Source organism: Cervus elaphus, chromosome 15, assembly GCF_910594005.1.
Source record: "Cervus elaphus chromosome 15, mCerEla1.1, whole genome shotgun sequence".
Taxonomy (NCBI): Eukaryota; Metazoa; Chordata; class Mammalia; order Artiodactyla; family Cervidae; genus Cervus; species Cervus elaphus.
The window spans coordinates 81838367-81865206 of NC_057829.1; the positions used below are offsets into that span (position 1 = coordinate 81838367).

General features: G+C 44.8%; 1 non-coding gene across 1 annotated transcript; it reads right to left on the reverse strand.

Moving 5' to 3' along the window:
* Positions 1 to 17712: 17712 nt before the first annotated feature.
* TRNAR-CCU lies at positions 17713 to 17785 on the reverse strand. The gene has a single exon. It is a non-coding gene; the product is annotated as a tRNA-Arg (tRNA).
* Positions 17786 to 26840: the final 9055 nt, after the last annotated feature.

Genomic DNA, 26840 nt, shown 5'->3' on the forward strand with positions numbered 1-26840 from the left:
TCTCAGCCTCCGCTGCGTGCAAAGTCATTTAGAAACAATTTCAAAAAGTCACCAACCTCTGATCTGATGAAAAGGGTCCTCAAGTCTGTGGTTTGTGACAGTGGGGACCAGGGTCTGTTAGGTTCTCCAGAGTCCTTAACATGATGCTCTTTCCTATAGTCCTTCAACTCCCCCATCTCAAGTCTGTTAGATCAGGACCCTAACTTGAACACAATCATCAGTTAAGAGACTCTACCTTAATTTCTCACCTCTCACCACTTTGGAAAACAATCTGGTAGTTACCTATAAAATTAAACATAAAAATTACTATATGATCCAGCCTATCCCACTCTGAGTTATTAATCCAAGTGAAATGAAAGTTTGCTGCTGCTGCTAAGTTGCCTCAGTCATGTCTGACTCTGTGCAACCCCATAGACGGCAGCCCACCAGTCTCCTCTGTCCCTGGGATTCTCCAGGCAAGAACACTGGAGTGGGTTGCCATTTCCTTCTCCAATGCAGGAAAGTGAAAAGTGAAAGTGAAGGCGCTCAGTCGTGTCTGACTCTTTGCAACCCCATGGACTGTAGCCTACCAGGTTCCTCCATCCATGGGGTTTCCAGGCAAGAGTACTGGAGTGTTGCCATTGCCTTCTCCAGAAATGAAAGTTTATACCCACACAAAACCCGTATCAGGAATGTTTACAGAGCTGTATTCATAGTCACCAAAAACAGGACATATCTTGTGACAATTTTATGTGCCAACTCAGACAGCAGTGCCCAGTTGTTTGGTCACACGTAGTCCAGATATTGCTGTGGGGGTATTTTTGTACATGTGACTAACATTTAGTTTACTACGTAAAGGAGATTATCTTCAATAATGTGGGTGGGCTTCATTAAATCAACTGAAGGTCTAAAGAGCAATCAATCAAGAGCAATCTGACATTTCCCAGAGAAGAAGAAATTCTGCCTTCAAAAATGTAACATAGAAGTCCTGCCTGTATCTCCAGACTGCTGGCCTACCCTTCAGATTTTGGACTTGTCTCACACTCATATGAACTAATTCCTCAGAATGAATTCTTTTTCTTGATAGATACAGATGCAGATATTGATACAGATGATATAGATAGATCTAGATGTATATATGCATGTATCATATGTATAAATATATACACATATATGTGTGTATATACAGGCTTCCCTGGTGGCCCATATGGTAACCAAGCTGCCTTCAATGTGGGAGACCTGGGTTCAATTCCTGGGTCAGGAAGATCCCCTAGAGAAGAGAATGGCAACCCATTCCAGTATGCTTGCCTGGAGAATTCCATGGACAGAGGACCCGAGTGGGCTACAGTCCATGGAGTCACAAAGAGTCAGATACTGAGCAAGAGAGAGAGAGAGAGAGAGAGATGTGTGTACACACACACACACACACACACACACACACGCATCCTACTGGATCTGTTTTTCTGGAGATTGACACATATCAGTCCTGATTGATATATATCCTAAATGTCCTTAAACTTCTGAATAAACTGATACACTATTCATACAATGGAATCCCACTTAACAATGAAAAGGAATAAAATTTGCATGCAACAACAGGAATGAAACTCCAATGCATTATGCTTTATTCTTTCATTCAAAAGAAGCCAGTTTCCAGAGTCTACATACTGTGTGACTCCATTTATATGAAATTCTTAAAAAAACAAACCTTTAGGAATGGAAGACAGGTAAGTGGTTGCCAGAGGTTGAGGGCTGGAGGAGGAGTTGGCTATAGAAGGGTTTGTGGAGATTTTGGGGTGTAATAGAACTGCTTTATAGCTTGATTTTGTAATAGTTCAGTTCAGTTCAGTCGCTCAGTCGTGTCCGACTCTTTGCGACCCTATGGACCACAGCACACCAGGCCTCCCTGTCCATCACCAACTCCCAGAGTCTACCCAAACTTGTGTCCATTGAGTTGGTGATGCCATCCGACCATCTCATCCTCTGTCATCCCCTTCTTCTCCTGCCTTCAATCTTTCCCAGCATCAGGGTCTTTTCCAATGAGTCAGCTCTTCGTGTCAGGTGGCCAAAGTATTGGAGTTTCAGGTTCAACATTAGTCCTTCCAATGAACACCCAGGACTGATCTCCTTTAGGAGGGACTGGTTGGATCTCCTTGCAGTCCAAGGGACTCTCAAGAGTCTTCTCCAACACCACAGTTCAAAAACATCAATTCTTTGGTGCTCAGCTTTCTTTATAGTCTAACTCTCACATCCATACATGACTACTGGAAAAACCATAGCCTTGACTAGATGGACCTTTGTTGGCAAAGTAATGTCTCTGCTTTTTAATATGCTGTCTAGATTGGTCATAACTTTTCTTCCAAGGAGTAAGTGTCTTTTAATTTCATGACTGCAGTCACCATCTGCAGTGATTTTGGAGCCCCCCAAAATAAAGTCTGTCACTATTTCCACTGTTTTCCCATCTATTGTCATAGTTACTTGACTACATATTAATTATACCTTCATAAAAATATGCTAGAAATGCTGAAGAGGCAATCACGTAAAGAAAATTATTCTACTGAAATGAAACCGTATGGTAACACAGATCTTCCTGCTTAATGACACACAGAGGTTGAGAATGAATCTGGAATCTAATAATTATGTTAAAAACAATTGTTGGGCTTCCCTTGTGGCTCAGTGCTTAGGAATCCATCTACCAATTCAGGAGACACGGGTTTGATCCCTGATCCGGGAAGATCCCACATGCCTCGGAGCAGCTAAGCCTGTGTGCCACAACTACCGAGCCTGTGCTCTAGAGTCCAGGAGCCACAGCTTCTGAAGCCCAAGAGCCCTAGGACCCGTGCGCCCCACCAAGAGAAGCCACTGCGGTGAGAAGCCCATGCACCCCAACGAGAGAGTAGCCCCCGCTCTCTGCAACTAGAGAAAAGCCCACGCAAGAGACCCAGCACAGCCAAGATTAATAAATAAACGCAATTTTTAAAAAAACTTTTTGTCGTTCAGTTGTTTAGTTTTGTCCGACCGTTTGTGACCCCATGAACTGTAGCATGCCAGGCTCTCTGTCCTCCACTGTCTCCCAGGGTTTGCTCAAATTCATGTCCATTGAATCAGTGATGCTATCTAACTATCTCATCCTCTGGTGCCCTCTTCTCCTTTTGCCTTCAGTTATTCCCCAGCCTCAGGGTCTTTGCCAATGGGTCAGCTCTTCTCATCTGGTGGCCAAAGTATTAGAGCTTCAGCTTCAGCAACCTTCCAATGATTACTCAGGATTGATTTAGGATATCAACATAAGACAATATGTATATAAAATAAATAATATGTACATTCAATTTAAGATATGTACCCTACATAAGTTAAATATACTTTATTTTTTGTTTAGCTATTTTTATTTAAGATGTTTTTATAAAAAATCCAAATGCCAATAAACTGAGATGGTTAAAAACAACAAAAAAATCCATGTTGTTGTTTGTGGCTTTAGTTTATTTTTACTGCTGTGTTACATTCCATTTTGTGACCATTGCAGTTTATTCATTCTTTCATTAATGTGCATTTTATGCTATCGCTGGGCTTTCCTGGTGGCTCAGATGGTTAGGAATCTGCTGGCAATGCTGGAGACCCTGGTTCGATCCCTGGGTTGGGAAGATCTCCTAGAGAAGGGAATGGCCACCCACTTCAGTATTCTTGCCTGGAGAATTCCATGGACAGCAGAACCTGGCAGGCTACAGTCCATAGGGTTGCAAAGAGTGGACACAACTGAGTGACTAACACGTTCACTATATTCTCACAAGTAGTGTTGCTGTGAATATTAAAGTATTACTTAATATTTATTCTTTTTCTGAAAATATACCACTATCCTTATTGACGACAAAATAAAACCCAAAGGGACCCATGGCTACATCAGTAGCATGTCCTGGGCTCTGGCTTCTGTCTTGGTTCAGCCAATGGGGAGTACTGGTTAGGCTTGCCACGTAAAATACAAGACACCCAGTTAAATTTGAATTTCAACAATATTTTAGTGTAGGTATTTCCCATGTAATCTAGCAACCCTTGTATTAGGAGGTTGGAAGAAAGAAAAGACAGTATTTATTCCCGCAACTTCCTACCCACTGGGTTGCTACCCTCAGCTGGTCATGTCCCCTAAAACATAACCAGCAGTTCTCAACATACAGCTCACCAGGTTCTAGTAATTGGTCCTCCTTCTTGCTCCGTCAGGCCTAAAAGTGGTAGTTGATAGCTCCCAGTTATTATTAGTACTAGGGTACTGTAGCAAGTCCTCCTTGTGGCTGTTACTAAACCCTGCCCACACTTTCGTAAATAGATCCCTGATTCATTTCAGTTTCCCAGTTTGAGTGTTGTCTGTGTCCTGCAGATAGGAGGCTCTTCCTGGCTTTTTGAAACAGAATAAGTAAATCTATCCTTGGCATCCCCATGGCAGTTTGTGTAAACCCTTATGACTTCTGGGAAGGCCAGAGTACAGGGCCTCTCCTGCAGCCCCACATAGCAGATCCATTTAAGCGCCTCTGATTCTTTCTCTCCTGTAGCTTGTCACTACCATCTCCTTTGGAGTAGGAAAAAACCAAACAAAAAAATTATTCCAGAGACCTCATGGCTTCCTTTCCTCTCTGTGCCTTTGGTATGAGCTCTGTATTCTGAGTCCTCCAGGCTCTTGGTCTCTGAGACCTCAGGAAATCTTTCCCTTCTCAATAAACCCAGCTCTTGCAACTGAAAAGTGTAGCTCTCGAGACCAGTGTCCTACATGTTTGAAAAATCCACTCAGATGCTCTGTGAACTGCTATGACAGTCCTAGTTCCTGACACACTCTGGCCTGAGATGATAAATAGCCTGTGTTTTGCTCAGTCATGTCCATCTCTCGGTGGCCCCATGGGCTAGAGCCCGCCAGGCTCCTCTGTCCACGGAATTTTCCAGGCAAGAATACTAGAGTGGGTTGCCATGCCCTCCTCTAGGGGATCTTCCTGACTCAGGGATTGACCCATATCTCTTGTACCTTCTGCATTGGCAGGCAGGTTCTTTACTACTGGAGCCACCTGGGAAACTTGAGATGATAAATGTCATGGCATTTATGGATAAGGGCCACAGGGCAGTAACACAATACTGTGATAAAATAAAAACCTCAGCTATCTCTAAATTTTATCTCACTGTGTGGTACTTAGTACAGTGAGAGTTTAGTACAGTGTAGTTTAATACAGTGAGAATTTAGCAATTGTGCTTAAGAAAGATGAAAAAAGAATTAAAAATATAAAAATAGTCACCCCCAGGACTTCCCTGGCAGTCCAGTGGTTGAGACTTCACCTTCCAATGCAGGGGGTATGGGTTTTATCCCTGGTATGGATGTGAGAGTTGGACCATAAAGAAGGCTGAGCATCAGAATTGATACTTTCAAATTGTGATGCTGGAGAAGACTCTTGAGAGTCCCTTGGATAGCAAGGAGATCAAACCAGTCAATCCTAAAGTAGATCAACCCTGACTATTCATTGGAAGGAATGATGCTAAAGCTTCAATACTTTGGCCACCTGATATGAAGAACTGACTTATTGGAAAAGACCCTGATGCTGGGAAAGATTGAAGGCAGGAGGAGAAGGGGGCCACAGAGGATGAGATGGTTGGATGGCACCAACGACTCAATGGACATGAGTTTGAGCAAACTTCCGGAGATGGTGAAGGACAGGGAAGCCTGGCGCACTGCAGTCCATGGGGTCACAAAGAGTCAAACACGACTTAGTGACTGAACAACAACAATGGGGAACTAAGATCCCACGTGCCTCGTGGCCCAAAAGCCAAAGTAAAACAGAGGTAATATTATAAGAAATTCAGTTAAGACTTTCTAAACGGTCCACATCAAGAAAACATCTTAAAAATAGTTACCCATAATTGAACATTTCATCTGGGCTGTGCAGACAGTACCCGTCTTCACCACGCCTGCAAGGGAATGGAGGTTCTGTTTCAGTGGCCACCCTTCTACCCTGGCTCTGTGATTCATGCCAGGGCTGGGAGTCTGCAAGTTACAGTTCTTCTCTCACAGCTGGCCAAAAAAGGGCCACTAGGGGGAGTGTGGAAGGCAGAAGGGACCTTCTATTTGCTTGCCGGGAACAGCAGACGGTTCCAATTTCCAACTTCTTTCCACATTCCCAGCATGGCTGGGTGGTACCCACTTTTCAGCTGTCTACACCCCAGCTCCATGAGGGCCCTCCTCCAAGGTCCTGAGCAGTAGCTGGAGATCCCATCGGGCCTTGTGATCAATTGTTACACCAGTGACCCTTGATGGATGATAACTTCTCAGTACGCCGTAACTTGGGCTAGGCCAAGTGATCTGCTGTGGTCGGTGGGATGTCAGCTAACAGGAGGATGGACCAGAACTTGTGCTTTGGGGCTCATCTTCTTGGACTGTTGCTGCCACCATCACCAGTTTCTTGTTCAGTTGCTCAGTCATGTCTGACTCTTTGCAACCCTGTGGACTATAGCAAGCCAGGCTTTCCTGAGGGAGCACCACTTAGCTTCCTTGAGGATGAACAGACAGAGAGAGAGAGACAGGCCAACCCCTCAGCATGTCCCAGCCTGCTTTCCAGCAGAATATTGCGGCATGAGTGAGCCCAGGTGAGACCCACAGAAGAACTGTCCAGCCAACCCATGCAATGTGAAGTCTCTAAGCTTTGAGGCGATTTGTTGAGTAGCAATAGATGACTGAGGCAGTTCTGATAATGCCAACCTCTTCTCTCCACCAAAGGAACGGTAGCTGCTGCTTGTAGTTATTATCTGTAGCTTCAAAATACCTATTTTTGTCTTTTTCAGTCCTCCAACACGTGTAACAAGTTACTGCAACTTCTCTCCGTTAAACCAACTAATGTAATTTCTGTTTTGCTGACTGGACCCTAAGCCAGTATTATTATACCCATTGTACAGATGAGAAAACGGAGGCTCAGAAATTAAGAAACAGGTCACTGTTAAGTGTTCTGAGCTGATGTCAGAGTCCTTGCTATACTTTATATTATTCTTCTACAGCAATAGATACTTGTACTAGATAATCTACAAGTTGTTACAGATGGTTATGAAAACAATTATTTGCAGTTGGTGTCACAAAGGAAGGATTCTGTCCAACATCTGGAAGTCTCCAGCTTGTGAGCCAGCAGAGGGAGCTCTGTCCCCGCCGGCTGACCCAGTGGGGAGCAAGGGTGACAGGACTTCTCACCACCTGAAAGGTTTGGACAGAGCAGACTGTGAGCTCCTGGAGGAGAAGGGAAAGGAAGCCACGTAACATTTATGAAGCCTCCAGAAGTCCGTCAATTTTGCTTATAAAATACTATAAACTGGAGCTGCTCTCCTTGGAGTGGACTGTCCTCCAAGAGAAGGTATTCAGTGTCCTTCCTGTCCTCCTCTGGCCCTACGCCTGATTCCACCCAGAGGTCAAGAGGAGTTTCTCTGGAACTCAAGATGGGCCACACCTGCCAGTGGACAGTTGCTCAGTTAAAGCGACCTCGGGTGGAGAGTGGCTCTTGCCTCTGTCCCTTCCTGTGAAACAATAGCAGGAGGAGGAAAGAGCAGGCCTGTGCCCTCCCCAAGAGCACGTGACCCAACCACCTCTCCTCCCTTCCCCTTTCTCCTCCGGACCTGCACCAGCTCTGCACTTGGCTCCTTCGCTCTTGCCACTGGCTGCATTTCTCCCTGATGATGGAGCTGCGTGAAAGCTGACTTTTCCTCTTATCACGATTGCAAGGTCCGACACTCAAATCTAAGTTCCGGGGTAAGAAATACTAGACTTCAGAACCTGTAAGCAGGCCTCGGGGTCCAACCAACACGAACAAGTGGGGCAGTACCCATGCAGCCCACCTTACCTCCTTTCTCTGCCGTGGGGTTTGGAGCAAACAGTCAATGATTTCTTGGCCTCTCACTTACCTGCCATTGCCTTCTGTTTTGAAACTAGGTCTAGCTAGAGAAGGGCTTCCCTGCTGGCTCAGATGGTAAAGCGTCTGCCTGCAATGCAGGAGACCCGTGTTCGATCCCTAGGTCAGGAAGATCCCCTGGAGAAGGAAATGGCAACCCACTCTAGTACTCTTGCCTGGAAAATTCCATGGACAGAGGAGCCTGGTAGGCTACAGTCCATGGGGTTGCAAAGAGTTGGACACGACTGAGCGACTTCACTTTAATTTCACTAGTTAGAGAAGATAGGCCAAAGGTAGAATTTGGGACTTCTGGACTTGCCCTAACTAAAATGCCTTTTTTTTTTTAAGTTGAAAATTTTTTACTGCTTCTCCACTTTTTAAAAATTATTTTTTTTATTTGGAGTGTAATTCCTTTACAGTGTTGTGTTATTTTCTGCTGTATAACAGTGTGAATCACCTGTATGTATACATATATCACACCTTTCTAAGAGCTTCCCTCCCACCCCCTCATCCTACCCCTCTAGGTCATCACCAAAATGCCATTTTAAAACATGATGTCATATGTAACACATACTAAAGAATGTAATATATATGACAGTGTCAAGGATAATAAAGTGAATACTTACCACCCCACCTAAGAATTAGTACATTACCCATCCCTAGGTTTCTCTATCCATATGTTCCCCCTCCTCTCATCCAATCTCTAAAGGGGTAGTTTAAATTAGGCTGAATCTTTTTCCATTCACTTCTGCTTTCAAGTACGAATTTATAACAATTCTATTTCTTTTTTAATTACATTGACACTTTTTAAATGTTCAGGCCCTCAATTTGGATTTATTTCAGTATTTTCACATAATTATATTCAGGTTAAATATTTTTAGTAGGAATTCCTCTTAGGTGATGCTGTGTCCTCAATATATCCAATTAGAAGCTACCTGGTGTTGATTTGTCCCATTACTGGCCATCTTAAAGAAGATGTGAAGAAGATAATTGGTGAAGATGTCCACCAGACTTCTCCTTTGGAAAGACACTTCTTACTGTTTGTAATTATTAAGTAATTCATGATGTGATCATTTGAGTGGATGTAAATATCCTTTCCCCCAACATTATTTTACCAGTGGTTTTAGCACTCATTGATGATTCTTCCTTGAATCAATTAGTACAATAGTGGTTCCAGGGCTTCCCAGGTAGCACAGTGGCAAAGAATCTGCCTGTCAATGCAAGAGACACAAGAGACACGGGTTCGAACCCTGGGTCAGGAAGACTGCCTGGAGTAGGAAACGGCAACCCGCTCCATTATTCTTGCCTGGAAAATCCCATGGACAGAGGAGCCTGGCGGTCTGCCGTCCATAGGGTCGCACAGAGTTGGACGTGACTGAAGCGACTTAGCACACACGCCAACTGGAACCTCACAGGACAGGGAGCCAGTCTCATCCTCGGCCCACTGCGTCTCTAGCTCTCACTGCGGTGCCCAGCGCACCCAGCAGGCTTCACGTGCCAGGCTGAGGTCCGCCCTGGGCCCGATAGCAGACTCTTTTCTTGTACCCCAAGGTAATCCGAAGCTCAGCAGAATCACCAGAGCTGCTGCTCCGGCTCAGTCCAGCTCCCGAGACCATCCAGTCTACTCTCAGAATTTAAATGGACCCCAGGAGCCAAGGAGGAGTGGAAATGCAGAGCTAGCAACAGTTTACCTCCATAAATTCGACTCCCTGTTGCTCACAGTATTAACTCTGGTTTCAGGCACTTCCACTTCAATTAAGACTTGGCACAGTTCAAAATACCTCTGAACAGCAGGACACTGATTGAATTTTGAGGTGCCAGGAAGCCAAATGGAAAAATAACACTAAAACCACTGGTCCTTTTACATTGTCTTTAAAAGTGTAAACAAACAGCTATTACACTTCTTTAATCTTGATTCTGTTCCAAATTAACCTGGAATAAATATAGCAACTTCACAGTTTTTAACTGGCCCCATTAGGCATGTCCAGTCCAGTCTACAGCACTCTTGACCTGAGGTTCCAGTCTGTCTGTCTGCACCACTCTGGGTACACAATGTGGGTCAAAACAATAAGATTTGTAAATGTTGCAGAGGATGTTTGAATTATTCAAATGGTTGTTTTCATGTATGTTCAAATATAGAAACTCTGGACAAGTTTGTAATTATATATTTTATTTAAAATTTTTTCAATTAAAAAAATTTTTAAAGAGAGCTTGGAAATAGGTTATTTTATTTATTAATTTAGTTTTTGGCTGTGGCAAGTGGGATCTTAATTTTCTGACTAGGGGTCAAACTATCATGCCTTACATTGGGAACACTGAGTCTTAACTTCTGGACCTCCAGGGAAGTCCCCAAGTTTGTAACTATATAGTTTAAATGCTCTCCTTTAGTCATATAAATTATGGCACCTATTCAATGAAATAGTGCCCAGTTATTTAAAAAGAATGTGGGAAATCAATATGCTTGAATGTGGAAACATGCCCAAGCTTATTAAGTGAACACAAGCAAGTTGCAGAGCATTACATGTAACATCTCTCTGTGTGGATGTGTATGTAGATACATTTTCTTGTAAGCACAGAGTATTTCTGGAAAGAGACCCTACATCATGTCTGGGAGTAGAATGGCTATGATGAATATCATTAACATATGTGAGGCACTTGCTCTCTGCCAGGCATTGCACCAAGCATTTTTTCCCCTCTCTCTCTTATGTGGACCATTTTAAATAATATTTATTGAATTTTTTTATAGTATTGCTTCTGTTTTATGCTTTGGTTTTTTGGCCACGAGGCATATGGGATCTTAGCTCCCCAACTAGGGATTGAACCTGCAGCCCCTGCACTGGAAGATGAAATCTTAACCCCTGGACCACCCCAGAAGTCCCCGCACCAAGCTTTTTTCAATACTTTCATTTACTCTCCACAGTAACCCTAAGAGGAAGCTATTACTATGATCTCTCAATTACAGACTAGAAACTGAGGCCAGGAGAAGAAAAGTAACTCAGTTTCACTGTCCTAGATTCTTTTTTTTTTTTTTTTAACTTTGAATCTACATTATGTCTCTCACAAAGTCTTTGCCTCTTGGATTTTTAAACTGAGAGGGGCAATGAAAAGGTTCAATCCCAACAAGTTCTGTTATGACGGTGAGTGAAATTTCAAGTTGCATCACTTCTCACTGCATGCACTCTTTTCCAGCAGCCTTGCGTGGAGAGGTGGTCAGAAGGGGCTCAGTGGAAGCAGGAAAGGGAGGCCAGTGGGAGGCCCTTTAGGAGCCACCAAATCTTGTTTCCTTAGCGTGTGATTATAGATGAGCCATGATGAACCCTAATTATAGATGAGCTGACCCCACTGCCATGAAGGTAACAGTAAGGAGGCCTCAAAGCTGAGGGGTGACACTGCCTCTCAGTACCCTAAATAATTCAAGATTAGCTACTGGCTGCAAACGTTTATCCAGGGGCACCTGGATAAAACCCATTACCGCCCAATATTCACCATGATGCCAGATCTTCCACTAACACTTCATTTGATACTCACAATAATCTATGGACTCCCTGATCCCCATTTTAACACCTAGGAATCCAGCACTTCATGAAACTCAGTAATTTAAGGCCCACAGCAAACTGCAAGGTTAGGACTTGAACTCAGGTCTATCTGCTTCCCTCTGGACTCCCACTGTGGGCTTCCCATGATGAGCTGATGGTAGCCAGCTGTCACAGATTTCATAGGTTCAGCACCACTTACTTAGCACATGCTGCTGCTCAGTCGTGTCTGACTTTTACAACCCCATGGACTATAGCCTGCCAGGCTACTCTGTCCATGGACTTATCCAGGAAAGCATAACTGGAACAGGTTGCCATTCCCTTCTCCAGGGGATCTTCCCAAGCCGGGAATCCAACCCAAGTCTCCTGAGTCTCCTACACTGGCAGGTGGATTCTTTACCACTGAGCCATGTGGGAATCCCCTTACGAAGCATCCCTCACCCAAATTGTGTAGGACACAAAAAGTGAACAAGTGCAAGGCTCCCACCTCATGAGCCAGCCTCTCTGCTCTCAAGCCTTCTTCATTGAAGGATCGCTGGGCAAAGTGGCCTCTGCTCCCAGATTGCCCAAGGGCCACCTGCCTAATGACCTCTGAAACTGCTCTGAATCTTATTCCTGCCATCTATAGCTGAGACCTTCCCGGACTGATGGCTGTATCCTAGAATTTCCACCTGGGCTCTGGTGCCTCAGCCTCCATGGACTGGCCACTGTCGCACCCACAGACTCTGATACTAATGCTCAGGCCCCATGGTCCTCTAGAGATCCAGCACTCCAGAGATCAGGCCCTCTAGAGACTCTGCTTGGAAAGTCAATAGTGTGACCTCTGCAGATGAGGGCTGATGGAGCTCTGAATCTCATGCCCTTTGAAGTCTGGTGTCTTGGAGATAAGCTCCTAGGGCAGTTCCTAAAGGACTTTCTGAGGCTAAAAATGATGATGATGGGCAAAGCTAGTCTCCTGCCACTTCCACTTGAACATGGGGCAGCCTGGAGACACGGGCACACACACACGGTTCATACCTCTGGGTCCTGGCTTGCTCTTCCCTCGGCCTGAAATGCCCTCCCTTCACTTGGGAATTCAGTTCAGGTGTCACACCCTCAACTCCAAGCTGAGCTACTGCTTTTGCAGCACCAGAGTTAACCGCCACGCCAGCGTCCTGCAGTGAATCTCGTCTTCTCCTTTGCACTGCCAGCATTTAAGGATGGGGCCCAGACTCGGGTCACCTGCGGTTGCTCAGAGAGTCTCACCCGACACCTGGCTCGCCGCGGCCGCTCAGAGCAGGCAGGTGGCCCTGGCCGGCACCTGCGTTCTGAGCCTTCAGGTGGCCTCTTTCTTGGGCAGCACAAGGTTCCCATTGTGCAGACACATTACGTAAGTGTGCAGGGCTTGTGTTTGTGGCTTATCTGAGTTTCATCTGCAGTAGCCGTAATTGAAATAGCTTCCACGATGGGAAAATCACTTCTAGAATTCAATTTCCAAGCTTGTGGCCTGGACTGTTCAAGCTGATTACAGGAAACGGTTGGAGCGCTAATGCTCCCCACGCTGCATCCAGATGGGTGTGTTTACTAGGCTAAGAAATGTTAATCCTGTCTTTGGCCCCAGAAATATCTGGCCTCCTCTTTGGAGGAAAATAGAAAAATAGGGTCGTATAACCAGCTAGGCTTAATTATATTCCTCTAAAAGAATGCTTTTTTCAAAACAAAGCTGGGGGAGGAGGTTGCCAATTCTAATAGTGTGCTACTGACACTGATTTTTTTTTTTAAATTCAGAAAAAGAGGTGTGAGTAGTCAGTCTTTAGCTCCATCACAAGGCTGGCCAAATTGAATGCTGACTGAATGCTGGAGGAGTATGCCTGGGGGAAGGAGCCGAGGTCTGAATCTGCTCACCTCCAAAGGATGTGAGTAACAGCATGCATGTGATCAAATGACAAAAAGGAGAAGTGACTGAGTCCTGGCTTCTGGCCAAGCACTATGCTAAAATCTCTACATCTTATACATGATTTGATCCGATGACTCTTTGAAGGAGATTATTAATACTAACTCCCTTGCAGCTCAGGAAACCAAGATTCAAAGAGTGGCCTGCTCAGGGACTTCCCTTGTGGTCTAGTGGTTAACACTCCGCACTCCCAGCGCTGGGGTCCTGGGTTTGATCCCTGGTTAGGGAACTAGAATTCACAGGCTGCGACTAAAGATCTTACATGCATGCACCTCAGTCGCTTCAGACGTGTCTGACTCTTTGCGACCCCATGGACTGTAGCCCACCAGACTCCTCTATCCATGAAATTTTCCAGACAAGAATACTGGCATAGGTTGCCATTTCCTTCCCCAGGAGTATCTTCCTGACCCAGGGATTGAACCCACATCTCCTGCATCTCCTGCATTGCAGGTGAATTCTTTAGAGCTGAGCCACTGGGGAAGCCCTAAAGATCCTACATGGGGCAACAAAGATCCAGCACAAAGAGGGGGGAAAAAAAATGAGTGACCTGTCTGAAGTTGCAGGCATTCCTACGTGCTTTGCAAACACTTTTTACAACTTCTAACAATTTTTTTAACCTCCGCACGGTGGCAACGCAACCTGCCCTGCATCTGCGTGGCCGCCTCTGTCCTGTGCAGGGAGAATTCAAGTTCTTCCAGCTGAAAGATTGAGGTAGGACAGCAGGTGCCCTTTTCTCCCTAGGATACATCCTTCCACCCAGTGCTTGAGACAGAGGAGACAACAGATTCATTAGCTGAAAAAGTGACCCAACACCGGCCTGCCCTGTCTAAGCTCTCTGAGAGCCTGACTTGGGTTGTGACTGCAGGGAGTTAGCATGGGGAGGAACAGAGCTTTTGAAGCCCTGTAGCCCTAGCATGGAAGTATTTCCGGGCCTCCCCTACCATCTTCCTGCTGATGCTAGGGAGATTGCTAGCAAGAAAAGGAGAGTCCCTCTTTGTCAATTAAGAATGCTACCTCCTGGGAATTCCCTTATGGTCCAGTGGCTGGGACTCTGCGCTTCCAGTGTGGGCGCTGAGAGTCAATGCCCGGGCAGGGAACTAGATCCCGAATGCCACAGCTAAAGATCCCATGTGCAACTAAGACCCAGCACAGCCAAATTAAAAAAAACAAAAAAATGCCACCTCCTGATGCTAGTGCCAGAAGAGAGTGCTGAACCTCCCCGTGGTCCCTAACTCAGCCCTGTGACTCAGCTCACAGCCCCCCGCCCCCCAGACACTGTTTGTGGGGCGCTGTAATTAGTTAATGAACCATCTGAATGATATTTCTCTAGTCATTCAACCAGCGCCCCCCCTCAGGGTGCTAATTGTGTTTGAGGTTATTTAAAAACATTATCGGATCCAAATAGAGTTTACATCAGCAGACAGCGTGATTAGCAATCCTGCTCTCCCTGGTGTTTCTCAGCTGTGCTGCGAACCGCCTGGTGAGTTGTGCAAAAATGACTTCTGCAGCCTCGGCTCCCACTCCCCAACCCCAGGGGTCTTCTCTGAAACAACCAGCTGCCTGAGAAGGGAGGTCATAATAGCAAAAGTAACTTGTGGCCAGAATCCAGTTGACCTTCGTTTAGAACAGATTGTTTTCAGAAGAGTTGCTCCATTAACTTGATCATCTCCTCTTTAGATGGGAATTCACTCTCCTCCCCACCCCCTACCCCCAGTCTGAACCACAAGGGATGTGGGATCTTAGTTTCTGGACTAGGGATCAAACCTGCGCCCCCTGCAGTGGAAGCTCAGAGTCTTAACCCCTCACTCTCTTTTACCTTTTTACTTTACCAGAAAATATTGTGACACTAATCTTGGTCTACCATCCCTTAACACCTTTTATGGAAATATTAGAGTGATATAGTTAAAAGCACCTACCTATGCTTACTTAACATCTCTACGCCTCCATTTATTTGTCTGTAAAATGGGCATCATCATAGTGATTCTAACAGGGGCTAACATTTTAGTGCTTATTATGTGTCAGGCACTGTTCCAAGTATTTTACATGAATTATCTCTTGTGAGCCTCAGGATAACTCTGTGAGATAGCATGATTAGATAATGTAACTAGATGCCTGTGATGATCCTTGGCCTTCCCAGGTCATGCTAGTGCTAAAGAACCTGCCTTCCAATGCAGGAGACTTAAGAGACATGGGTTCCATCCCTGAGTCGGGAAGATTCCCTGAAGGAGGGCATGGCAACCCACTCCAGTATTCTTGCCTGGAGAATCCCATGGAGAGAGGAGCCTGGTAGGTTACAGCCCATAGTATCACAAAGAGTCGGCCATGACTGAAGTGACTTAGCACAACCTGATGACCCTCACTCTTTGTGCCAAGAAATTGAGTCATGGAGAGGGCCAGTAACTTCTCCAAGATCACTCCTCTGCAAGTAATGGAGCCCAGATCCAAATTCAGGAGACTGATTCTATGCAAAAACTACTCCTAGTTCAGTTCAGTCGTTCAGTCATGTCCTACTCTTTGCGACCCAATGAACCGCAGCACGCCAGGCATCCCTGTCCATCACCAACTCCTGGAGCTTGCTCAAATTCATGTCCATTGAGTCGGTGATACCATCCAACCATCTCATCCTCTATCATCCCCTTCTCCTCCCGCCTTCAATCTTTCCCAGCACCAGGGTCTTCTCCAATGAGTCAATTCTTTGAATCAGGTGGCCAAAGTATCGGAGTTTCAGCTTCAGCATCAATCCTTCCAAGGAATATTCAAGACCATAGACTGGTTGGATCTCCTTACAGTCCAAGGGACTCTCAAGAATCTTTTCTGACACCACAGTTCAAAAGCATCAATTCTTTGGTGCTCAGTTTTATTTATGGTCCAACTCTCACATCCACACATGACTACTGGAAAAACCATAGCTTTGACTAGACGGACCTTTGTTGGTAAAGTAATGTCTCTGCTTTTTAATATGCTGTCTAGGTTGGTCATAGCTTTTCTTCCAAGGAGCAAGTGTCTTTTAATTTCATGGCTGCAGTCACCATCTGCAGTGATTTTGGAGCCCCCCAAAATAAAGTCTCTCATTGTTTCCATTGTTATCCCATCTATTTGCCATGAGGTGATGGGACCAGATGCCATGATCTTAGTTTTCTGAATGTTGAGTTTTAAGTCAGCTTTTTCACTCTTCTCTTTCACTTTCATCAAGAGGCTCTTTAGTTCCTCTTTGCTTTCTGCCATAAGTGTGGTGTCATTTGCTTATCTGAGGTTATTGATATTTCTCCTGGCAATCTTGATTCCAGCTTGTGCTTCATCCAGCCCAGCATTTCACATGTTGTACTCTGCATATAAATCAAATAAGCAGAGTGACAATATACAGCCTTGATATATTCTTTTTCCAATTTGGAACCAGTCTGTTGTTCCATGTCTGGTTCTGTTCCTTCTTGACCTGCATACAGATTACTCAGGAGTCAGGAAAGATGGCCTGGTATTCCCATCGCTTCAAGAATTTTCTACAGTTTGTTGTGATCCACACAGTCAAAGGCTTTGGTATAGTCAATAAAGCAGAAGTAGATTTTTTCTGAAATTCTCTTGCTTTTTTTAATGATCCAATGAATGTTGGCAAATTGATCTCTGGTTTCTCTACCTTTTCTAAATCCAGCTTGAACATCTGGAAGTTCTTGGTACAGGTGCTGTTGAAGCCTCGCTTGGAGAATTTTGAGCATTACTTTGCTATCCTGTGAGATGAGTCCAATTGTGCAGTAGTTTGAGCATTCTTTGGCATTGCCTTTCTTTGGGATTAGATTGAAAACTGACCTTTTCCAGTCTTGTGGCCACTGCTGAGTTACCCAAATTTGCTGGCATATTGAGTGCAGCACTTTCACAGCATCATCTTTTAGGATTTGAAGTAGCTCAGCTGGATTTCCATCACCTCCACTATCTTTGTTTGTAGTGATGCTTCCTAAGGCCCACTTGACTTCTTGTTCCAGGATGTCTGGCTCTAATAACTACTCTACTATTCTGCTTTCTTCATATGGCTGCGAGGACTCAGTGAGATTCACTAAAGACATATTTACTGTGTGCCAAGTACCATCACAGGAGTTAGAGTAAAGGACAACCCCCCCCCCGCCCCCCGCCATCTTATAGATATCACATCCAAGAAGAGAAGATTATCCACTTAAAGCTTTCAGTGCAACACTCAGGAGAAGGCCAGTGCTCAATTCCAAGTGTTAGGGTTTTAGAAGTTTCCACATGGTATTTTAGTTATTTATATACACATTTTTTAAATTATCTATTTATTTATTTATTTGGCCAGGATGGGTTTTAGTTGTGGCATGCAGGATCTTTAGTTGCAGCATGCAAACTCTTAGTTGCAGCATGTGGGATCTAGTTCCCTGGCCAGGGATTGAACCTGGGCCCCCTGCACTAGGAGTGCAAAGTCTTAGCCACTGGACCATCAGGGACGTCCCTATATACACATTATAATGCTCCCACTAGATTATAAATTCCTTGATGGCAAGAATAATTTCTGATTCCTTTCTATATGTTTTCTAACTCCTTATACATAGTAGGAAGTCAATAAATATTTATTCAGTAAACAAACCCTATTGATCCTGAATGTATGTGAAAGAATTGCAAAAACTGCTTTATCCATGTATTAATGCAAATGTTTTCAATGTAAAGTTAATCTATTGGGATTGCATGCTCAGTTGCTCAGTCATGTCCGACTTTTTGCGACCTTATGGACTGTAGCCCACCAGGCTCTTCTGTCCATGGGATTTTACAGGCAAGAACACTGGAGTGGGGTGCCATTCCCTTCTCCAGGGGACCTTCCCAACCCAGTGATCAAACCTGGGTCTCTGGCATTGTAGGCAGATTCTTTACCCTCAGAGCCACCAGGGAAGCCCTATGGTTCTAATGAAGCAATTGCTAATCCCAGGGCATAGACTGACCCTAGAATGTGGATGAGACTCTACCAACTACACAAGGTAGCAGTGAGTAAATAGTGAGTATTTACACACAAGCCAATACAGGGAATTTTTATTGTAAAGAATTTTTTATTGTAGATCAACAAAAAGCTGTATTAGTTAGCCATATTGCTGTATACCACATTACTCTCAAATTTTGTGGCTTAAAACAACAGGAACCATATCTCACATAGTGCCTGTGGGTCAGGAGTTTAGGAGCAGCTTGGCTGGAGGTTTGGGCTCATGCAGTCAAGATGTTAGCCAGGGGAGGTTCAAGAGGTAGGAGACATATATATATGCCTATGACTGATTCATGTTGATGTATGACAGAAACCAACACAATATTGTAAAGCAATTATCCTCCAATTAGAAGAAGAAATGTCAGCCTGGATTGCAGTCACCTGAAGGTTTGACTGGGGCAGGAGGATCCACTTCATGGCGACTCACGCACAAGTTGGTGCTGGTCAGCTCCTCTCCATACGGGCCTCTCTACATGGAAGCTTGAGTGTATTCACAGTGTGGTGACTGGCTTCTGCCAAAGGGGCTGATTTAAGAGACCAAGGAAGAATCTGCAACATCTTTTATGTTCTATGTTGGAAGTCACACACCCTGTCTTTTGCGATATCTCATTGGCCCCACGAGTCAGCTTTATTCAAAGTAAGAAGGGATTATACAGAGGTGAGTACCAGAAGGGAATGAATGGTCATGGGGCCATCCTGGAGGCTGGCTACCACGATGGGAAACTGGAGCTCAGAAATCAGACAAGAGCTGGAGGGTAGCCTGGAGCCAAGGCAGCTCTGGACACTTAGATAGCCAGCGTCCCTAAGTCTTCACTCCTGTTCTCTCCCCTTCGTGTGACTCAGTCACACTCCTGTCTTCTGCCAATGCTGTTTCTTACTTTACATTCCTAAAAGCAGAGCCTGAGTGCTTGGTTCATCATTTTTCCCCAGGTCATTGCAGGTCACACGCCAGCCATTGAATTGTGTTCTGGGGATCTACTCCTAGCTCAGACATGTAGGGAAGTCAAGTTTCACATGGTCCGAAACATAGACACTTCAGCTTAGACATTAGTCTGTGGTCCGGACAGTCTTGCTAAGATGAGGTTGGAGGGAGATGGAGTCAGAGCTCTGGAAGGGTAATCTACCCAGTATCGCTCAACGGGCGCTGTGCTGGACAGAAGGGCCACAGATGAGGAGAAGGAAGAAAAATGAAGACAAATAAGTTGATCCCTGGCCTCTCTGTTTAAAGAGAAAGACACTCATAACCAAATAATTATAATTTGTGTATAATACAACTCCAGGAGATGGTGAAGCACAGGGAAGCCTGGCATGCTGCTGTCCATGGGGTCGAAGAGTTGGACATGATTGAGTGACTAAACAACAACAACAAATAATGTTAGTAGTTATAGTAGTAGCTATGTAAGTAGTACCTGGGTCAAGTGGGGAAAGTTTCCTAAGACCCTTCTGCCAGGATCTTGAAGGATGAGATGGGAAGGATCCAGATGTAGAGAAGGGAAAAGGGCATTTCTGGCAAGAAGGGACCCATATAAGATATTTGAAGGGGGTGGAGGTGAGACTCTGTAGGAGGACTGGAAGGTGAAGAGAAGCTGGCAAGTTCTGCTTAGCTGACACTGCAACAGGTTTGGGGCCTCAGTGAAGTGTTTGGGCTCTTCCCTGAGAGTGGTGGGAAGTTCTGGAAGTTTCTGAAATAGGAATGACTCCTGTGGGTGGCTCCAGGGGCTGACGCTTCCTTCAAAGGATTGTTTAAACACATGACCTTTCCTGGGGGCTCAGATGGTAAAGAATCTGCTTGCCAACACAGGAGACCCAGGTTCGATCCCTGGGTTGGGAAAGATCCCCTGGAGGAGGGCACGGCAGCCCACTCCAGGTATTCTTGCCTGGGGGAATTCCATGGACAGAGGAGGCTGGCAGGCTACAGTCCGTGGGTTTGCAAAGAGTTGGCCATGACTGAGTGACTAACACTTAAACACAGGAGTATCCACCTCCTTCAGGTTCTAGATCACAAGGGGTTGTGTATGCTTTGAGGAAAGTTGTGGTCTCCGTTATACAGAGATATCCATGCTTACGAGGAACTGCCCTTCTGCTGGTTTCCTTTAATAGCAATCGCTCCAAATATGATTCCACAGGCATCCAAATTAAGCAAAGCTTTTTTTCAACACCAAGAAGGCCACTTCTACATAATGAAATTATGTCATCAGAAGTCTCAGAAAAAGTCTCCCTGTGGACTCCTCATCAGAAAACTTGTCCTCTCCTACAAAAAGCCTCCCAACCAATTCAGAAAATAATGTCTGGAAAGTAACGCTTTCGGAAGCTCAGGCCATGCTAATAAACAGCTTATAGCAGATTCACGATTCCTACATAAGTGAACTTAGGTCCAAAGATGCCAGTCGCAAGTTTTATATTTTAAATGTCTGAGGGCCAATTTTGTTTCTGGGCTTTCACTTGGAGTTAGGGTTGCTTTGTTGAAGCCTGGCCCTGGGTAGGAGGACCAGTATGTTGTAGAAGCTCCTGGAAGCTGCACGGCCCACGGTTAAGAGCCTGCCCTCTGCTAACATAGTTAACAGCCAGCTTGTTGTTGTTGCTCAGTCACCGAGTGGTGTCTGACTCTTTGCAACCCCATGGACTGCAGCACACCAGGCTCCCCTGTCCTTCAGTATCTCCTGGAGCTTGTTCAAATTTGTGTCCACTGAGTCAGTGATGCTACCTGGCTGTCTCAAATCTGCTCCTCCCTTCTCCTGTTGCCTTCAGTCTTTCCCAGCATCAGCGTCTTTTCCAATGAGTTAGCTCTTCGCATCAGGTGGTCAAAGTATTGGAGCTTCAACGTTAGCATCAGTCCTTCCAATGAATATTCAAGACTGATTTCCTTTAGGATTGACTGGCTTGATCTCCTTGCAGTCCAAAGGACTCTCAAGAGTCTTCTCTAGCACCACAATTCAAAAGCATCAGTTCTCTGGTGCTCAGCCTTCTTTATGGTCCAACTCTCACACCTGTACATGACCACTGGAAAAACCATAGCTTTGACAAGATGGACCTGCCGGGGCTTATATCCTGAATCTGACACTTTCTGCTCTGTGACCTTGGGTAAGGTTCAAATGTTGACTCAAAGTGCCCAAGTTCAAATCTTGACTCTCCATTCACTGACTGTGTGACCTTGGGCAACTTTCTTAACCTCTCTGAGCCTTGGTGTTCTCTATAAAACAACAATAATAATGACTTCCCTGGCAGTCCAGCGGTTAAGACTTCACCTTCCAATGCAGGGAGTGCAAGTTTGATCCCTGGTCAGGGAGCTAAGACACCACATGCCTTGGGGCCAAAAACCAAAACATAAAGCAGAAGCAATTTTGTAACAAATTCAAGACTTTTTAAATGGTCCATATAAAAAAAAATCGTTAAAAAATGCAACAACAATAATAATGACACCTAACTTCACAGGCATTTGTGACGCTTGAATGAAACCACACAGGTGCCTGGTACTTAGTTATACATTCAATCAAACTTAATTTTCATTACTATTATCCCTCTTCTAGGGCAGCACCATCTCTCACTTAAATGCTCATGTTGGCCTCCTAACTAGTCCCCTGACCTCCAACCTTGCTTTCCTACAAGATATTCTCCATTTGGCAGCCGAAAGATTTCTTAAAAACACAAATCTGGGACTTCCCTGGTGGTCCAGTGGTTAAGAATCCGCTGCCAAAGCAGGGGACTTGGGCTCGATCCCTGGTCTGGGAAGATTCTACATGTCTCAGAAGAACTAAGCCCAAGTGTCACAGCTACTGAGCCTGTGCTCTAGAGCCCACAGGCTGCAACTACAGAGCCTGTGTGCTGAGAGCCCATGCCCCACAAGAGAAACCACCGCAAAGAGAAGCCGTGCACTGCAAGGAAGGGGTGCAACTAGAGCAACTAGTCGCAACTAGAGAAAGTCGCAACTCACTGCAACTAGACAAAGTCCCTGCACAGCAATGAAGACCCAGCACAACCAAAACTAAATAAAGAGATAAACACAAGTCTGATCACATTACTCCTCACTTAAAATTCTGCAAATGGCTCCTACTGCCCTTACCATAAGGTCCCACAACCAAAACTAAATAAATAAATAAACACAAGTCTGATCATATTACTCCTCACTTAAAATTCTACAAATGGCTCCCAATGCCCTTACCATAAGGTCCCACACCCTGGAGAGTCCTTGATGGCCCTGCAAGATCGGGCCCAGCTCACTTCACAGCAGAGCCCCGTGCCACCACGTGCCCACCACACTGGCCTTGTTTCCTTTCCTGAAGGTTCCTTAACACAGACCTTCACATATACTGTAGACCAGCTCCTCCACAGTCCTCAGCCCCGCCAACTCCTACTCACCCAGCAAGGGCCAGCTGATGTGTGACTTCCTCAAAGATGCCTTCCTAACTTCTGGGCTAGGATGGCTGTTCCTTCTTGGTGTTAACAACTGTGACTTAATTCTTCTCTGTACAACCTTCCTGCCCATGTGGGAACTTGGTCTAGAGTTTGTGCTGTTCATGGAACATCCCCAGAGCGTGGCGTGGTACACGGTCCATAATGACTACTCAATACATGTTTCAATAGTTGTGAATGAATGAACAAATGTGGCATTTCCTGGGAACTAACCCTCTTCTGCCTGTGCCGTTCTTAGAGCCTTGATTCACGTTGGCCTCTCTTGCTCTGTGTGGGTAGCAGTGAGGAAGAGGAGACACATTGTTTAGAACCCAGCAGGCTGAGGACAGGCCGCCCCATCACAAAATCAGAGCAGGCAAGCCATTTAGGGTCTGGTCATTCAGTTCTCTTCCTCATTCACACTGTCAGTGAACCAGGAGCTCACGCCTAAGCAAGTTCTTCCCCATCTCAAACTTAATCCTGCCTCCTTAAAAGTTCCCACCCATGCCTGAGATGTTCATTTTCTTCTGAGACTTCTGTATTTCCCAGCTTTTACAGAGTTCTATAAATTGCTTGGGTAGTAACAGAGAAAACAATACAAATTTTAAAATTCTAATCACAAAACCTAGTTCTGCTTTTTTTTTTCCTTCTGCTTTTTATATGGACAAGAAAGAAAGAGAGAAAGAAACCTAACTGCTGGCCTCCTCTCCCACATGAGGTTGGGGATGGAGTCCAGCTTGAGCATAGCTTGGCCTCCCTTGTCTCTGGGACCTGCCTGCTGTTGGCAGGGACCATGAGCTGCTAATAACTAGCAAATGCTCTTCCCAACTTTCTTTTTTTAAATATGTGTTCTATTTTTTTATTTTAAAATTTTTAATTTTTTTAAATTATAAAGTGGTTTGGGTTTTTGTTTTGTTTTAAAGGGATATTTTTTTGGCCACGCCACATGGCATGAGGGGTCCTAGTTCCCTGACCAGGGATGGAACTTGTGCCCCCTGCACTGGAAGCTCAGAGTTTCAACCACTGGACTGCCAGGGAAATCCTTTCCCAGCTTTCAAATGCACCTTTACCAGCCTACTGCTGTGGGTAAGGAACACAGTATGGACTCCTAGGGGCCCACCAGGCCTGTTCCAAAGAGTGCAGGTTGTAGATACTGTGAAGGTAAAAACTGCCTGCTCCAGTTCCCAAGTAGGTCTTGATGTCTTATGGCCAACAAACTGTATGGGATAGCTTGATGGGTAAAATGAATAAAATTAATCTGGGAAACAAAAAAAATTTGGAAAACTAAAACAGACTTTTCCTAGGTGAAAGTGAAAGTCACTCAGCTGTGTCCAACTTTTTGTGACCCCATGGGCTGTATAGATTGGAATTCTCCAGGCCAGAATATTGGAGTGGGTAGCCTTTCCCTTCTCCAGGGGATCTTCCCACCCCAGGGATTGAACACAAGTCTCCCACATTGTGGGCAGATTCTTTACCAGCTAAGCCACAAGCAAAGCCCTTTCCTAGGTACAGGTGGGCTAAGCTCTAGCCTACACCTAAAGAACAACCCTAAAGTATGCCAAGAAATAACAGAATAAGACATTGGATGAAATGCTCCATTTATACATGAGCTTAAAATTTAAAGCACATTTTCAAACAATGGTGCATCTTATTTATTATTTATGTAACCAAAATGAACACCACTAAAATAAATCCAAACAAAAACAAAGGAAATGCTGCTAATTATTCTCCTCTATTTACTAGGGATAATGCATCTTTTGGTGAGTGAAGAGTGATAAAAAAGCTAAGCCAGTTTGGCCCATCAGGGTGAATAGTTGCTGTCCAGTAGAAGAATTCGACCTTTAAATACAAAAACAATACCCCCCCCAAAAAAAACATTAAACTAAAGAGGCTGAGTTTCCAGGGAGATCTAAGGACAGAAATGAAAAGGGTCCTTCGAATTGAACACCCCATTTTGTATAAAATGGAAATGGCTCCAGAGAAATGCCCTGAGAGATCTGTTCCCCACAGCCTTGGGAGGGGAAAGGAAAATGTGTATTCAAGCGCAGCAACAACAAAAGACTGTGTGCAGCAGCCAAGAGGCGGCCCAGGACACCCAAGCTGGGAAAAGCTTTGACTCTGTGAGACTTTCTCTCATCTGCCCAACCCTCCTGGAAGGCAGGGAAACCCTGTGGCTGTCTTTTACATTTGTTTTCAGTCCCGAACACACAACAGTAGGTGCTCAATAAATATGACAGTCCTGGTTCAAGAGGAAAGAAAATTCTGATGATGTGGCAATAATAACAAGAATGGTGATTTTTAAAAAAATTTTGTTAGAGAGGAGACTTTCCTGGCAGTCCAGTGGTTAAGACTCAGCTCTTCCACTGCAGGGCACTTGGGTTTGACCCCTGGTCAGGGAACTAAGACTCCACATGCTGTGTGGCCAAAAAAAATCTTTGTTTTTAACTGAAGTATAGTTGATTTACAATGTTGTGCTAGTCTGCTGTCCAGCAAAGTGAATCACTTATACATATATTCACTTTTTTCTAGATTCTTTTCCCATATAGGTCATTACAGAGTATTGAGCAGACTCCCCTGTGCTATATAGTAGATCCTTTTTCATTACCTATTTCATATATATTAGTATGTATATGCCAATCCCAATCTCCCAATTTATACCTCACCTCCACTTTTACCCCTTTTGGTAACTGTAAATTTGTTTTTTCCATCTGTGACCCTATTTCTGTTTTGTAAATAAGTCCATTTGTAGCATTTTTTAGATTCCACATGTAAGTGATATCACATGATATTTCTCTTTCTCTGTCTGGCTTACTTCACTCAGTATGACAACCTCTAGGCCCATCCATGTTGCTGCAAATGGCATTATTTTGGCAGTTAAGGGTGATTTAATGTTATTTAATTTCCATCTCATTTCTGGGCAGCGGGACTACAGAAGTTCTATTTTCTATTTGTCTGCATTGTCTGAGTTGTTCATGAGTACATTTTTTTGAAAAGAAAGGAATAAAATTATCTCCCCATTGGGACAAAGTAATTCTCTTAACCATCACTGCCAATTTCTTGACCCCTTTTGGAACAAGGTTGGGAACTCATTCTTCCATAGATTATAATTCAATATGAGGACGAAGTGAATGCCTTCACTCCATAAATATTTATTTAACACTGACTCGTGAAGGATCTAGGCAGGCATGGGGAATATGCATGCTCAGAAAATACTAGTTTCCAGCCTAAGATGGAGTGAGACATTAAGCACGTACTTCCACTAACAAGGTCCAGTTCAACTCCGACAGCTGCAGAGGGGAAGGGGCCTGGAGCCAGGAGCACCCGTGTCTCCTGCTTGGGTCTCCCGCCACAGCTTTGCTTTTGCTGTTTCCCCTCCCAGAAGGCCCTTCCCCTTTCTTGCACCTATTCAGACTTGACCTTGCTTCAGAATTCAAGGCCCCCGTGACTGCTGAGGCCCCCACTTCCTCCCTCCCTTCAGCATCTCTTTCCACCTGGGCTAAGTCAGATACTGCCTGGAGCGTCACACAACCCACTAGTCGTTACATTAGTCAGAGTTCTCCAGAGAAACAGAACCAACAGGTCTATCTATCTACAGAGTGAGACAGAGGAGACAGTGAAAGACATTTATTTTAAGGAATTGGCTCACACGAATGTGGAAAGGCAAGTCCAAAAGCTTCAAGGTAGGCCAGCAGGCTGGGGGCGCAGTAAAGAGCTTTAGTCCAAGTGCAGTCTGCTGCAGGACTCCCTCTTGCTCGAGGGGACATCACTTTTCGTTCTGATTAAGACCTTCAATGGATTAGATCCGGTCGACTCACATTATGGAGGGCAATCTGCTTTACTCCAGGTCGACTATTTTTAAACCTTCACCTCATCCAGGACACATCTTTACAGAAATATCCAGAATGTTTGACCAAGTGTCTGGGCTCTGAGGCCCAGCCAAGTTGACACCGACAATTAACCATCACAGTAGTCTTATTCCTCTAATTAGGGTCTAACATCTTGGAAGGCACAGGTCAGCTTCTGCATGTCTGAGTCTGTGGGAACAGAGCCAAGCCCAGGGACTACTGTCAATAAATCCACCAAGAATGGAAGAATGGAACAGTGTTACCTGACAGACCCTCTGGAAGCCACCTCATGCACCT